We start from the raw sequence: 12,513 nt of genomic DNA, 5'->3' as shown, positions 1-12,513 counted from the left end.
GGTAATACAAAATAACGCTTTTATCAGACTTTTATTTGCCATCTTCTTACTCTTTTTACAATATGGTGAAGCACAAATTATGCTTCATCATATGGAAAGCTATCTTCATAAGACTCATATTTGTACATAACTTATTTTCATTTTTTCCTATTATTTTTTGCGATTTGGTACTGTGATTGTTTTATTTAAGTCGTTTCCTTGCAGCCAAGCTTTGTTTGAACTCGACTGAAGCTGTCACAGTTGGACTCCAGCAGCACTCTGATAATTATCAGAAGACATGGATGAGTAGTTGACTGGATAAATTACCTCACCAAGGTCAGAGCAGGAGACCTGAGGTGAATCACTGATTAGAGATATGCTAGGCACTCATTACTGCAACAGGACTGGTTGCAGTTTTATTCAAAATTAACATTTTATGTAAAAGTGGGAGGTTTGTGTTTGAAAACATTTACAATTTAAACCCTTTTTCTGGAATGAATCACCTTCATTTTTTTTTTTATCTCCACGTGGATTTAAACCAACAAACAAATAAAACACTGTGTTGTTTTTGGTCATCCCAGTTTTAGATCCTCATTTCTTTTTGTTGTCAGCAGAAGACACTGATGTGGTTACTCAGGTGAAATACGGCACCTGGACAAGGATGTAAACAGATTTCAAATCGGTTTGCTGAAGGCTAAATGTCCCACTTTACAGGATTAAACCACTAAAGTGACAACATGCATGGCTAATTTACAAAAATAGTGATTTATTACACCTTACAAGATGTACAAAAACATATTATGTAGCACAAGAATAAACTTACTCTACATAATTAAGTCATATGAACATAAAATACATTTTTAAAGATTCGTGCTTCCATCTGCTGTGGTTTGAATCAAATCTTTGCTATTCAGCACTTGACACAAAAATATTTCTTAATAATATGTTACAAGAGAGGTTGTTTTAGACCTGAATTACTCTAAAATTAAAATATAAAAAGGTTGGTAGGTAGCAAAAATATCCTGGACAAAAGAGATTTGAAGCATTTACACCATATGTGTCAAAACCAGCCCGCCAAAGCTATTTCTGTGGCCCTCCAGAACCAAGAGAGACACAGAAATATATATATTAATATTATTTTACCAGTCAAATTTAATTTGTTTTTGCTTGTAGAAATTCCTTGAATGCTAAATATTAAATTTAGCATCCAAATTTAATCAAAATTTGATTACATTTGCTACAAATTTAGAGGGCTACAATATTTTAAGTCTTTTAACTTTGTCAGTGTTAGCTGTAAGAATAATTTATTAATAATTTCTGCCACAACCAACACTTTGAGGACATTTATGATGTGGCCCAAAAATAAAGATAAGTTTGATTTACAGACTTCACTTGAGTCTTGTTGCCTTTTTCTTAGCTAAGCCAAGTAAACTTTATTTATGTCAAAATAAAAAAAAATCTAAATAAAGTTTTATTTGTATAGAACATTTTAACAACAAGCTGTTTCAAAGTGTTGACACCATAAAAACACAAGAAAGTCATAAAGCAATTTAAAAATAATAACTGCTGGCTAAAATGCTAATGTCAATGTCAATGTCAATGTCAAATTTATTTATATAGCACCTTACAGCAGACAAGACTGCACCAAAGTGCTGTACAAAACAACAACACAAAAACAACAACACAAATGACAAAACAGAACACACATCATTTAAATGCCAGAGAGTAAAAGTGAGTTTTAAGAAGCGATTTAAAATGGTCCAGGCTGTGGGCAGATCTAATCTGGAAAGGTAAGTTATTCCATAAAACAGGAGCAGCAACAGAAAAAGCTCGATCTCCTTTCCTCTTAAGTCGAGTTCGAGGAACTGTAAGTAATAACTGATTATTTGATCGTAGCGTTCTGGACACAGACTGGAGATTTAAAAGGTCCCGAAGATAAGGGGGGGCTAACCCATTTAAAACTTTAAAAGTTAACAAAAGAATCTTAAAATCTATTCGATAAAAGACAGGCAGCCAGTGTAAAGATGCCAGAGTTGGCCTTATGTGGTCATGCTTCCTGGTTCCTGTGAGAAGCCGTGCTGCTGCGTTATGGATCATTTGAAGTCGCTGAATCTGTGATTTTTCCATCCCTCTATATAAAGAGTTGCAGTAATCCAGTCGAGTTGTTATGAAGGCATGGATAAGTCTTTCAAAGTCCTTAAAACCGAAATAAGATTTAACTTTTGCTAAAAGCCGAAGGTGGTAAAAACTCGATTTAACGACAGAACTAACTTGTTTATGTAGCTTTAGAGAGCTGTCAAAAGTGAAACCAAGATTCCTAGCAGAGGTCTGATAAGAGCGAGCTAAAGAACCAAGAATCTGATCTGGATTTGTAGTCTGAAGTTTCTGACCAAATAATAGAACTTGAGTTTTGCTTTCATTGAGGTGAAGAAAGTTTTTTTCCATCCATAATTTAACTTCAGCTAAACAGTTTAGCAACAGCTGAAGAGAATCAGTTGTACCATTTTGCAATTTAAGGGGCAAATAAATCTGGATATCATCTGCAAAACAATGAAAGGAGATATTAAATTTTTGGAAAATTTTACCAAGAGGCAGTAAATACAAGCTAAACATAAAGTAAGAGAGAATACAAAATATAAAGCACAATGAAGTAGTAAAATACAGAAAATCACACATCAGCATTAAATTTAATGTCAGTAGCAACGTAATAAGTTTTGTAAATAAATAGCATTAGAAGCTGCTCACTGTAGCTGCGTTTCCATTGACCATATAATTGCGCAATTTGACTTATTGTAATAAATTCACTTAATGAAGACACGCAAATTCTGAAAAACAATCTTGTTTTTTGCTAAAAATGTTTTGGCCCTCGGATGGGATTGTTATCAAAGGCAGTTTATTTAGCAAAACTGCAATGGAAACACGTTTTTCGCATCGCGAGTCACATGATCAACAGCCGGATGCTGTTCAAACCACAAAGAAGACAACAGGAAATAGTTGGAGGATCATGTTTTTTAATTACTTATCGTTATTCACCTATGATTTTATTTTAGTTTGTATTTAATGGAAACACCACAACTGGGAAATTGTGTTTTTTCAACTTTAGAGGAATATTGACAATGTTTTTGGGCACATTTTGTAATATAAACAAAGCTAATGATGCTAATTCTTAATAGACACGCAGCTAATGATGCTAATTTTTAATAGAGACATAGCTAATGAGGTTAATTCTTAATAGAGACACAGCTAATGATGCTAATTCTTAATAGAGACATAGCTAATGAGGTTAATTCTTAATAGTTATGCAGCTTGTGATGCTAGCTCTTAATAGACACACAACTAATGATGCTAATTCTTAATAGAAACACAGCTAATGATGCTAATTCTTAATAGAAACACAGCTAATGATGCTAATTCTTAATAGAAACACAGCTAATAATCCTAATTCTTAATAGAGACACAGCTAATGATGCTAATTCTTAATAGAAACACAGCTAATGATGCTAATTCTTAATAGAGACATAGCTAATGAGGTTAATTCTTAATAGTTATGCAGCTTGTGATGCTAGCTCTTAATAGACACACAACTAATGATGCTAATTCTTAATAGAAACACAGCTAGTGATGCTAATTCTTAATAGAGACACAGCTAATGATGCTAATTCTTAATAGAAACACAGCTAATGGTGCTAATTCTTAATAGACACGCAGCTAATGATGCTAATTCTTAATAGAGACATAGCTAATGAGGTTAATTCTTAATAGAGACACAGCTAATGATGCTAATTCTTAATAGAGACATAGCTAATGAGGTTAATTCTTAATAGTTATGCAGCTTGTGATGCTAGCTCTTAATAGAAACACAGCTAATGGTGCTAATTCTTAATAGAAACGCAGCTAATGATGCTAACTCTTAATGACTAATCGGTATCCAGCTTCGAAAGGACCTAATTAGGTAAATTTACTCAACGTATACAAGATGCAACAGTATGTCATAGAGATAATTGCTACTAAATTTAAGAGGAAATTAAGCTGCTGTTTACATTATTGGAAAGTTTCATGTTTATTAAATTTGACAACTTGAAATTGCAGAAACATTAACACATACTGCACTACAGCTAGCCAGTTGCAGTCTTCCCAATATGTCCATTATGAAAAACATTTCAAATGAAAATCAGACAGAATGAGTCGTTCAGCTGAAAAGGGTTTATCCTAGTTAGCAGAATCCATTAAACTGCCCGTATGGTTTTTAATAACAACTTCGCTCAAAATAATTACTGCAGATCCTCAGTGATCTAATCTGGCTGTTTCATATGGAAGCCCGTTTCCGCCACTCTGAAAAAAAAAAAAAATTATCTCATTATAATGAGATAGTATCAACTTGAGTTGGCCCTATAGCTTGAGATATGCTCAACTTGATAGAAATAAATGGATATTGATAATATCATTGAGCAATACTTCAGAAGTGGTTTTACTAATCTTGAAATCTTGCGAGTTTTGGAAGAAACCCATAATGTTAAATTAAGTCTCCAGACGCTGGAGAGAAGACTGCAAAAGAAGTGCCTTTGGCGTAGAAAAAATAAGACAGATGTTGCAGAAGTGGACTCTTTTATTGAGCAACAACTAAATGGATCTGGGAGACAGCACGGCTACAGGTGGATGCACCAGAAATGTTGGATGGCTGGCATAGTCACAGACAGGGAAACAGTACGTCTTTTGATGCGCCTAATGGATCCCAACGGGGTTGACCTGCGTGCACAAAATCGCTTGAGACGACGCTTATATGTCAGTCGGGGACCAAACTATGTCTGGCACATCGATGGGTACGACAAATTAAAGCCTTATGGGATATGTATTAATGGATGCATAGATGGATTTTCGAGGAAAATGATCTGGCTAGAAGCTAATAAGACTAATAGTGACCCTCACATTATTGCTGGCTATTTCATAGATGCTGTGATGGAGTATAATGGATTTCCACAAAAGATACGAATGGATCATGGCACAGAGAACACTTATGTGGCAGCAATGCAAAGATTTCTGCACAACACCGAGAATGAAAATGGTTTTGAATCTGTTATTCTCGGTCCGAGTACAAGAAATCAAAGGATAGGGCGGGTTAGGGCGGCCCGCCCCGTCCGCGGGGCCCAGAACGAAAGTCACTCCGGGCCACGACGGCTCGGACAGGCACCTTACGCCAGTCACACTGCCTTACCAGGGGCGCGGAGCTGAGAAAATGTCTAAGTGTCGGCCGGACTTGGTGCGATGTTCTTTGACCGGATAACGCCTGCCTTACCAGGGGCGCGGAGCTGAGAAAATGTCTAAGTGTCGGCCGGACTTAGTGCGATGTTCTTTGACCGGATAACGCCTGCCTTACCAGGGGCACGAGCCTCCGGGCCTTGCGTGCTGGGGGGGTCCAGTCCGAGTAGGGGTGCTTAACAGTGGGAGGCCCCGGATCGGAGGGGGCGTGAGGTCGTGTGGATGTCTGTCCGGGCCGGTGGTCGTCCAGGCCGGGGGTCCTGGAGCCGGCAGGCGGGCCTCGGAGGCCCGAAGTCCGGCTAGTGTGATATTGGACTTCCATAAAAATGTTTAAAAACGCATCTCCCCGGGGCAAGCCGTATATTGCCGGAAAGGCCAGAGTCTGGAGAGTAGCCTGGTGCGGTCGTTTGGCTCCTGGGACCTCCGCAGGAGGAATTAAAAATCGAAAACCGTAATTGGTCAAAGCGGTCAAAAAGGCACTTTCCCGGGGACCAGGGGCTTCGAAAGTAGGATCAATAAGCCCAGAATAATGCCCCGAACACGCCTGTGTCGGTCCCGTTTTCCTGGGATAAAGTTGAATTTTCGGACCTCCAGGGACCCCACATGCAGCAGGCGGCCGTGTCCGCAGCACCTCACTGTCGCCGGACTCGGGCCTCCGGAGGCCCCGGTGATTTTCGACCTCCATAAATTTTTTTAAAAACGGGTTAGGGTTAGGGTTAGGGGTTAGGGGGTAGGTGTGGGGAAACTCTTGCCTGCCCGACGACAGGAGAGTGATGCACGGGCCATCCCGCGCCCCCACACAGCCTCCCGCCACGCCGTCTGTCTCCAACTGACACACACAAGCCTTCCGTTCTCTTCCTCGTCCGTTAAATTTGAATTTGAGTTTGCTACTCTTTGTTGCCCCCTAGTGCTCAGTATACGACGTTTCGACTTTTTCTGTGTCTTCATCAGGTATGTATTTATTTCTTTCTGTTTCTGTTTCTTACGGCCCCCTCTTTAATATTATTCCTGCAACTTAAATTTTGTTAGGCACCCCCTGTGATACTGTTCTTCATTCTTTTTAAATAAAATGTTCACATGGACTTACAAAAAATGCAGAAATTATTTGAATTGACACACCAGGATTGGTTTGAAACAAAAGGTAAGTGACGTTGCACAAGCACGTAAGCATCCACACACATTTAGGATAAGGACACATCAGGTAAGTACACACACATATATTTAGGGTGGGGTCAAAGGTCAAGGGTTAGGTTTAGGCATCACACATACACTCATCCACGTATACAGACACTGAGGTTAGGTTAAGGGAAAACACAGAGGGTAAGGATATAGAATAAAAAAATATATAAAAAAATAAATAAAAATAAAAAGAGAAAGAAAAAGTCAGCTGGATACTGGACAGCGGGCAGGTGAACAGTGCGGAGGCTCGTGAGGCACTGGCCGGTTAGGTGTGGGGAAACTCTTGCCTGCCCGACGACAGGAGAGTGATGCACGGGCCATCCCGCGCCCCCACACAGCCTCCCGCCACGCCGTCTGTCTCCAACTGACACACACAAGCCTTCCGTTCTCTTCCTCGTCCGTTAAATTTGAATTTGAGTTTGTTACTCTTTGTTGCCCCCTAGTGCTCAGTATACGACGTTTCGACTTTTTCTGTGTCTTCATCAGGTATGTATTTATTTCTTTCTGTTTCTGTTTCTTACGGCCCCCTCTTTAATATTATTCCTGCAACTTAAATTTTGTTAGGCACCCCCTGTGATACTGTTCTTCATTCTTTTTAAATAAAATGTTCACATGGACTTACAAAAAATGCAGAAATTATTTGAATTGACACACCAGGATTGGTTTGAAACAAAAGGTAAGTGACGTTGCACAAGCACGTAAGCATCCACACACATTTAGGATAAGGACACATCAGGTAAGTACACACACATATATTTAGGGTGGGGTCAAAGGTCAAGGGTTAGGTTTAGGCATCACACATACACTCATCCACGTATACAGACACTGAGGTTAGGTTAAGGGAAAACACAGAGGGTAAGGATATAGAATAAAAAAATATATAAAAAAATAAATAAAAATAAAAAGAGAAAGAAAAAGTCAGCTGGATACTGGACAGCGGGCAGGTGAACAGTGCGGAGGCTCGTGAGGCACTGGCCGGTTAGGTGTGGGGAAGGGTTTGGGGACTGAGTCAACCTTCCAGCCGGAAGGTTGTAAGGGCACTGGCCCTCATGCCCTTTCGGCTGTGCGCTGAAAATGAACTGAAAAAAAACTTAACTTAGCTTTGGCACCCCCTTGTTTTCTTTCCCTACGTCCTACTAATTGGAATTATACTTGTCTTTTCTTCTGCTTCTTTTTCTTCTTTTTCCTTTGCATGCTAGCGACGTTTCGACTTTACTGTGTCTTCTTCAGGCTATTTTCTGTTTTTCTCTTTGTTTCTGTTTCTGTTTTTCTCTTTGTTTCTGTTTCCCTTTTCTTTCTTTGTTTCTTCTTAAATTTCGTTAAGCACCCTCTTATTCTGTTCCTCTTTCTGTTTAACTTAACTTTAAATAACTTATGCTTAAAATTATAACAAACTTAGGGTAAAGGGTTAGGGTTAGGGTTAAATAAATGGGGAAGGGGCTAAGAACACTCCAGCACACAACCTACCGGGACATGAGGCACTGGCAAGGTAAGGGTTTGGGGACTGAGTCAACCTTCCAGCCGGAAGGTTGTAAGGGCACTGGCCCTCATGCCCTTTCGGCTGTGCGCTGAAAATGAACTGAAAAAAAACTTAACTTAGCTTTGGCACCCCCTTGTTTTCTTTCCCTACGTCCTACTAATTGGAATTATACTTGTCTTTTCTTCTGCTTCTTTTTCTTCTTTTTCCTTTGCATGCTAGCGACGTTTCGACTTTACTGTGTCTTCTTCAGGCTATTTTCTGTTTTTCTCTTTGTTTCTGTTTCTGTTTTTCTCTTTGTTTCTGTTTCCCTTTTCTTTCTTTGTTTCTTCTTAAATTTCGTTAAGCACCCTCTTATTCTGTTCCTCTTTCTGTTTAACTTAACTTTAAATAACTTATGCTTAAAATTATAACAAACTTAGGGTAAAGGGTTAGGGTTAGGGTTAAATAAATGGGGAAGGGGCTAAGAACACTCCAGCACACAACCTACCGGGACATGAGGCACTGGCAAGGTAAGGGTTTGGGGACTGAGTCAACCTTCCAGCCGGAAGGTTGTAAGGGCACTGGCCCTCATGCCCTTTCGGCTGTGCGCTGAAAATGAACTGAAAAAAAACTTAACTTAGCTTTGGCACCCCCTTGTTTTCTTTCCCTACGTCCTACTAATTGGAATTATACTTGTCTTTTCTTCTGCTTCTTTTTCTTCTTTTTCCTTTGCATGCTAGCGACGTTTCGACTTTACTGTGTCTTCTTCAGGCTATTTTCTGTTTTTCTCTTTGTTTCTGTTTCTGTTTTTCTCTTTGTTTCTGTTTCCCTTTTCTTTCTTTGTTTCTTCTTAAATTTCGTTAAGCACCCTCTTATTCTGTTCCTCTTTCTGTTTAACTTAACTTTAAATAACTTATGCTTAAAATTATAACAAACTTAGGGTAAAGGGTTAGGGTTAGGGTTAAATAAATGGGGAAGGGGCTAAGAACACTCCAGCACACAACCTACCGGGACATGAGGCACTGGCAAGGTAAGGGTTTGGGGACTGAGTCAACCTTCCAGCCGGAAGGTTGTAAGGGCACTGGCCCTCATGCCCTTTCGGCTGTGCGCTGAAAATGAACTGAAAAAAAACTTAACTTAGCTTTGGCACCCCCTTGTTTTCTTTCCCTACGTCCTACTAATTGGAATTATACTTGTCTTTTCTTCTGCTTCTTTTTCTTCTTTTTCCTTTGCATGCTAGCGACGTTTCGACTTTACTGTGTCTTCTTCAGGCTATTTTCTGTTTTTCTCTTTGTTTCTGTTTCTGTTTTTCTCTTTGTTTCTGTTTCCCTTTTCTTTCTTTGTTTCTTCTTAAATTTCGTTAAGCACCTTCTTATTCTGTTCCTCTTTCTGTTTAACTTAACTTTAAATAACTTATGCTTAAAATTATAACAAACTTAGGGTAAAGGGTTAGGTGTGGGGAAACTCTTGCCTGCCCGACGACAGGAGAGTGATGCACGGGCCATCCCGCGCCCCCACACAGCCTCCCGCCACGCCGTCTGTCTCCAACTGACACACACAAGCCTTCCGTTCTCTTCCTCGTCCGTTAAATTTGAATTTGAGTTTGTTACTCTTTGTTGCCCCCTAGTGCTCAGTATACGACGTTTCGACTTTTTCTGTGTCTTCATCAGGTATGTATTTATTTCTTTCTGTTTCTGTTTCTTACGGCCCCCTCTTTAATATTATTCCTGCAACTTAAATTTTGTTAGGCACCCCCTGTGATACTGTTCTTCATTCTTTTTAAATAAAATGTTCACATGGACTTACAAAAAATGCAGAAATTATTTGAATTGACACACCAGGATTGGTTTGAAACAAAAGGTAAGTGACGTTGCACAAGCACGTAAGCATCCACACACATTTAGGATAAGGACACATCAGGTAAGTACACACACATATATTTAGGGTGGGGTCAAAGGTCAAGGGTTAGGTTTAGGCATCACACATACACTCATCCACGTATACAGACACTGAGGTTAGGTGTGGGGAAAGAGCCAACCTTCCACGTGGAAGGCTGGAAGTGCACTGGCCATCCTGCCCCTTGAGCCGTGTGCTTTACATGAACTAAAATAAACTAAACTTAGCTTAGGCACCCCTTATATTCTTTCCCTTACGTTCAACTAATTGGAATTATTTCTTGTCTTTATTCTTGCTTTCTCTTGTGTTTTTATTTAGCTTCTTCGCGACGTTTCGAGATTACTTTCTCTTCTTCAGGCGTTTTCTTTGTTTCTCTATTTCTTTGTTCTTCTTTGTTTCTCTGTTTCTTTATTTCTTCCTTTTTCTTAGTGTCTCTGTCTCTTTATTTTTCTTTATAATTTTGTCAAGCACCCTCTTATACTTTCCTCTTTCCTTTAAATAAAATTAACATCCAACTAAAAATCACCAAACTTGGGTTAAAAACAGCATAAACTTAGGCTAAAAAATAGGGTTTGGAGAGGTTAGGGTTAGGGTAATGGGTGGGTTAGGATTAGGTTTAGGGTAGGGGGCTGGGAACAAAATAACACACGACCCAATAGGGCAGGAGGCGCTGGCGGGATAGGTGTGGGGAAAGAGCCAACCTTCCACGTGGAAGGCTGGAAGTGCACTGGCCATCCTGCCCCTTGAGCCGTGTGCTTTACATGAACTAAAATAAACTAAACTTAGCTTAGGCACCCCTTATATTCTTTCCCTTACGTTCAACTAATTGGAATTATTTCTTGTCTTTATTCTTGCTTTCTCTTGTGTTTTTATTTAGCTTCTTCGCGACGTTTCGAGATTACTTTCTCTTCTTCAGGCGTTTTCTTTGTTTCTCTATTTCTTTGTTCTTCTTTGTTTCTCTGTTTCTTTATTTCTTCCTTTTTCTTAGTGTCTCTGTCTCTTTATTTTTCTTTATAATTTTGTCAAGCACCCTCTTATACTTTCCTCTTTCCTTTAAATAAAATTAACATCCAACTAAAAATCACCAAACTTGGGTTAAAAACAGCATAAACTTAGGCTAAAAAATAGGGTTTGGAGAGGTTAGGGTTAGGGTAATGGGTGGGTTAGGATTAGGTTTAGGGTAGGGGGCTGGGAACAAAATAACACACGACCCAATAGGGCAGGAGGCGCTGGCGGGATAGGTGTGGGGAAAGAGCCAACCTTCCACGTGGAAGGCTGGAAGTGCACTGGCCATCCTGCCCCTTGAGCCGTGTGCTTTACATGAACTAAAATAAACTAAACTTAGCTTAGGCACCCCTTATATTCTTTCCCTTACGTTCAACTAATTGGAATTATTTCTTGTCTTTATTCTTGCTTTCTCTTGTGTTTTTATTTAGCTTCTTCGCGACGTTTCGAGATTACTTTCTCTTCTTCAGGCGTTTTCTTTGTTTCTCTATTTCTTTGTTCTTCTTTGTTTCTCTGTTTCTTTATTTCTTCCTTTTTCTTAGTGTCTCTGTCTCTTTATTTTTCTTTATAATTTTGTCAAGCACCCTCTTATACTTTCCTCTTTCCTTTAAATAAAATTAACATCCAACTAAAAATCACCAAACTTGGGTTAAAAACAGCATAAACTTAGGCTAAAAAATAGGGTTTGGAGAGGTTAGGGTTAGGGTAATGGGTGGGTTAGGATTAGGTTTAGGGTAGGGGGCTGGGAACAAAATAACACACGACCCAATAGGGCAGGAGGCGCTGGCGGGATAGGTGTGGGGAAAGAGCCAACCTTCCACGTGGAAGGCTGGAAGTGCACTGGCCATCCTGCCCCTTGAGCCGTGTGCTTTACATGAACTAAAATAAACTAAACTTAGCTTAGGCACCCCTTATATTCTTTCCCTTACGTTCAACTAATTGGAATTATTTCTTGTCTTTATTCTTGCTTTCTCTTGTGTTTTTATTTAGCTTCTTCGCGACGTTTCGAGATTACTTTCTCTTCTTCAGGCGTTTTCTTTGTTTCTCTATTTCTTTGTTCTTCTTTGTTTCTCTGTTTCTTTATTTCTTCCTTTTTCTTAGTGTCTCTGTCTCTTTATTTTTCTTTATAATTTTGTCAAGCACCCTCTTATACTTTCCTCTTTCCTTTAAATAAAATTAACATCCAACTAAAAATCACCAAACTTGGGTTAAAAACAGCATAAACTTAGGCTAAAAAATAGGGTTTGGAGAGGTTAGGGTTAGGGTAATGGGTGGGTTAGGGCGGCCCGCCCCGTCCGCGGGGCCCAGAACGAAAGTCACTCCGGGCCACGACGGCTCGGACAGGCACCTCACGCCAGTCGCACCGCCTTACCAGGGGCGCGGAGCTGAGAAAATGTCTAAGTGTCGGCCGGACTCGGCGCGATGGTCTTTGACCGGATAACGCCTGCCTTACCAGGGGCGCGGAGCTGAGAAAATGTCTAAGTGTCGGCCGGACTCGGCGCGATGGTCTTTGACCGGATAACGCCTGCCTTACCAGGGGCGCGGAGCTGAGAAAATGTCTAAGTGTCGGCCGGACTCGGCGCGATGGTCTTTGACCGGATAACGCCTGCCTTACCAGGGGCACGAGCCTCCGGGCCTTGCGTGCTGGGGGGGGTCCAGTCCGAGTAGGGGTGCTTAACAGTGGGAGGCCCCGGATCGGAGGGGGCGTGAGGTCGTGTGGATGTCTGTCCGGGCCGGTG

Source organism: Xiphophorus couchianus, chromosome 15 (genome assembly GCF_001444195.1).
Source record: "Xiphophorus couchianus chromosome 15, X_couchianus-1.0, whole genome shotgun sequence".
NCBI classification, from domain to species: Eukaryota; Metazoa; Chordata; class Actinopteri; order Cyprinodontiformes; family Poeciliidae; genus Xiphophorus; species Xiphophorus couchianus.
This window is presented reverse-complemented; position numbering follows the sequence as displayed.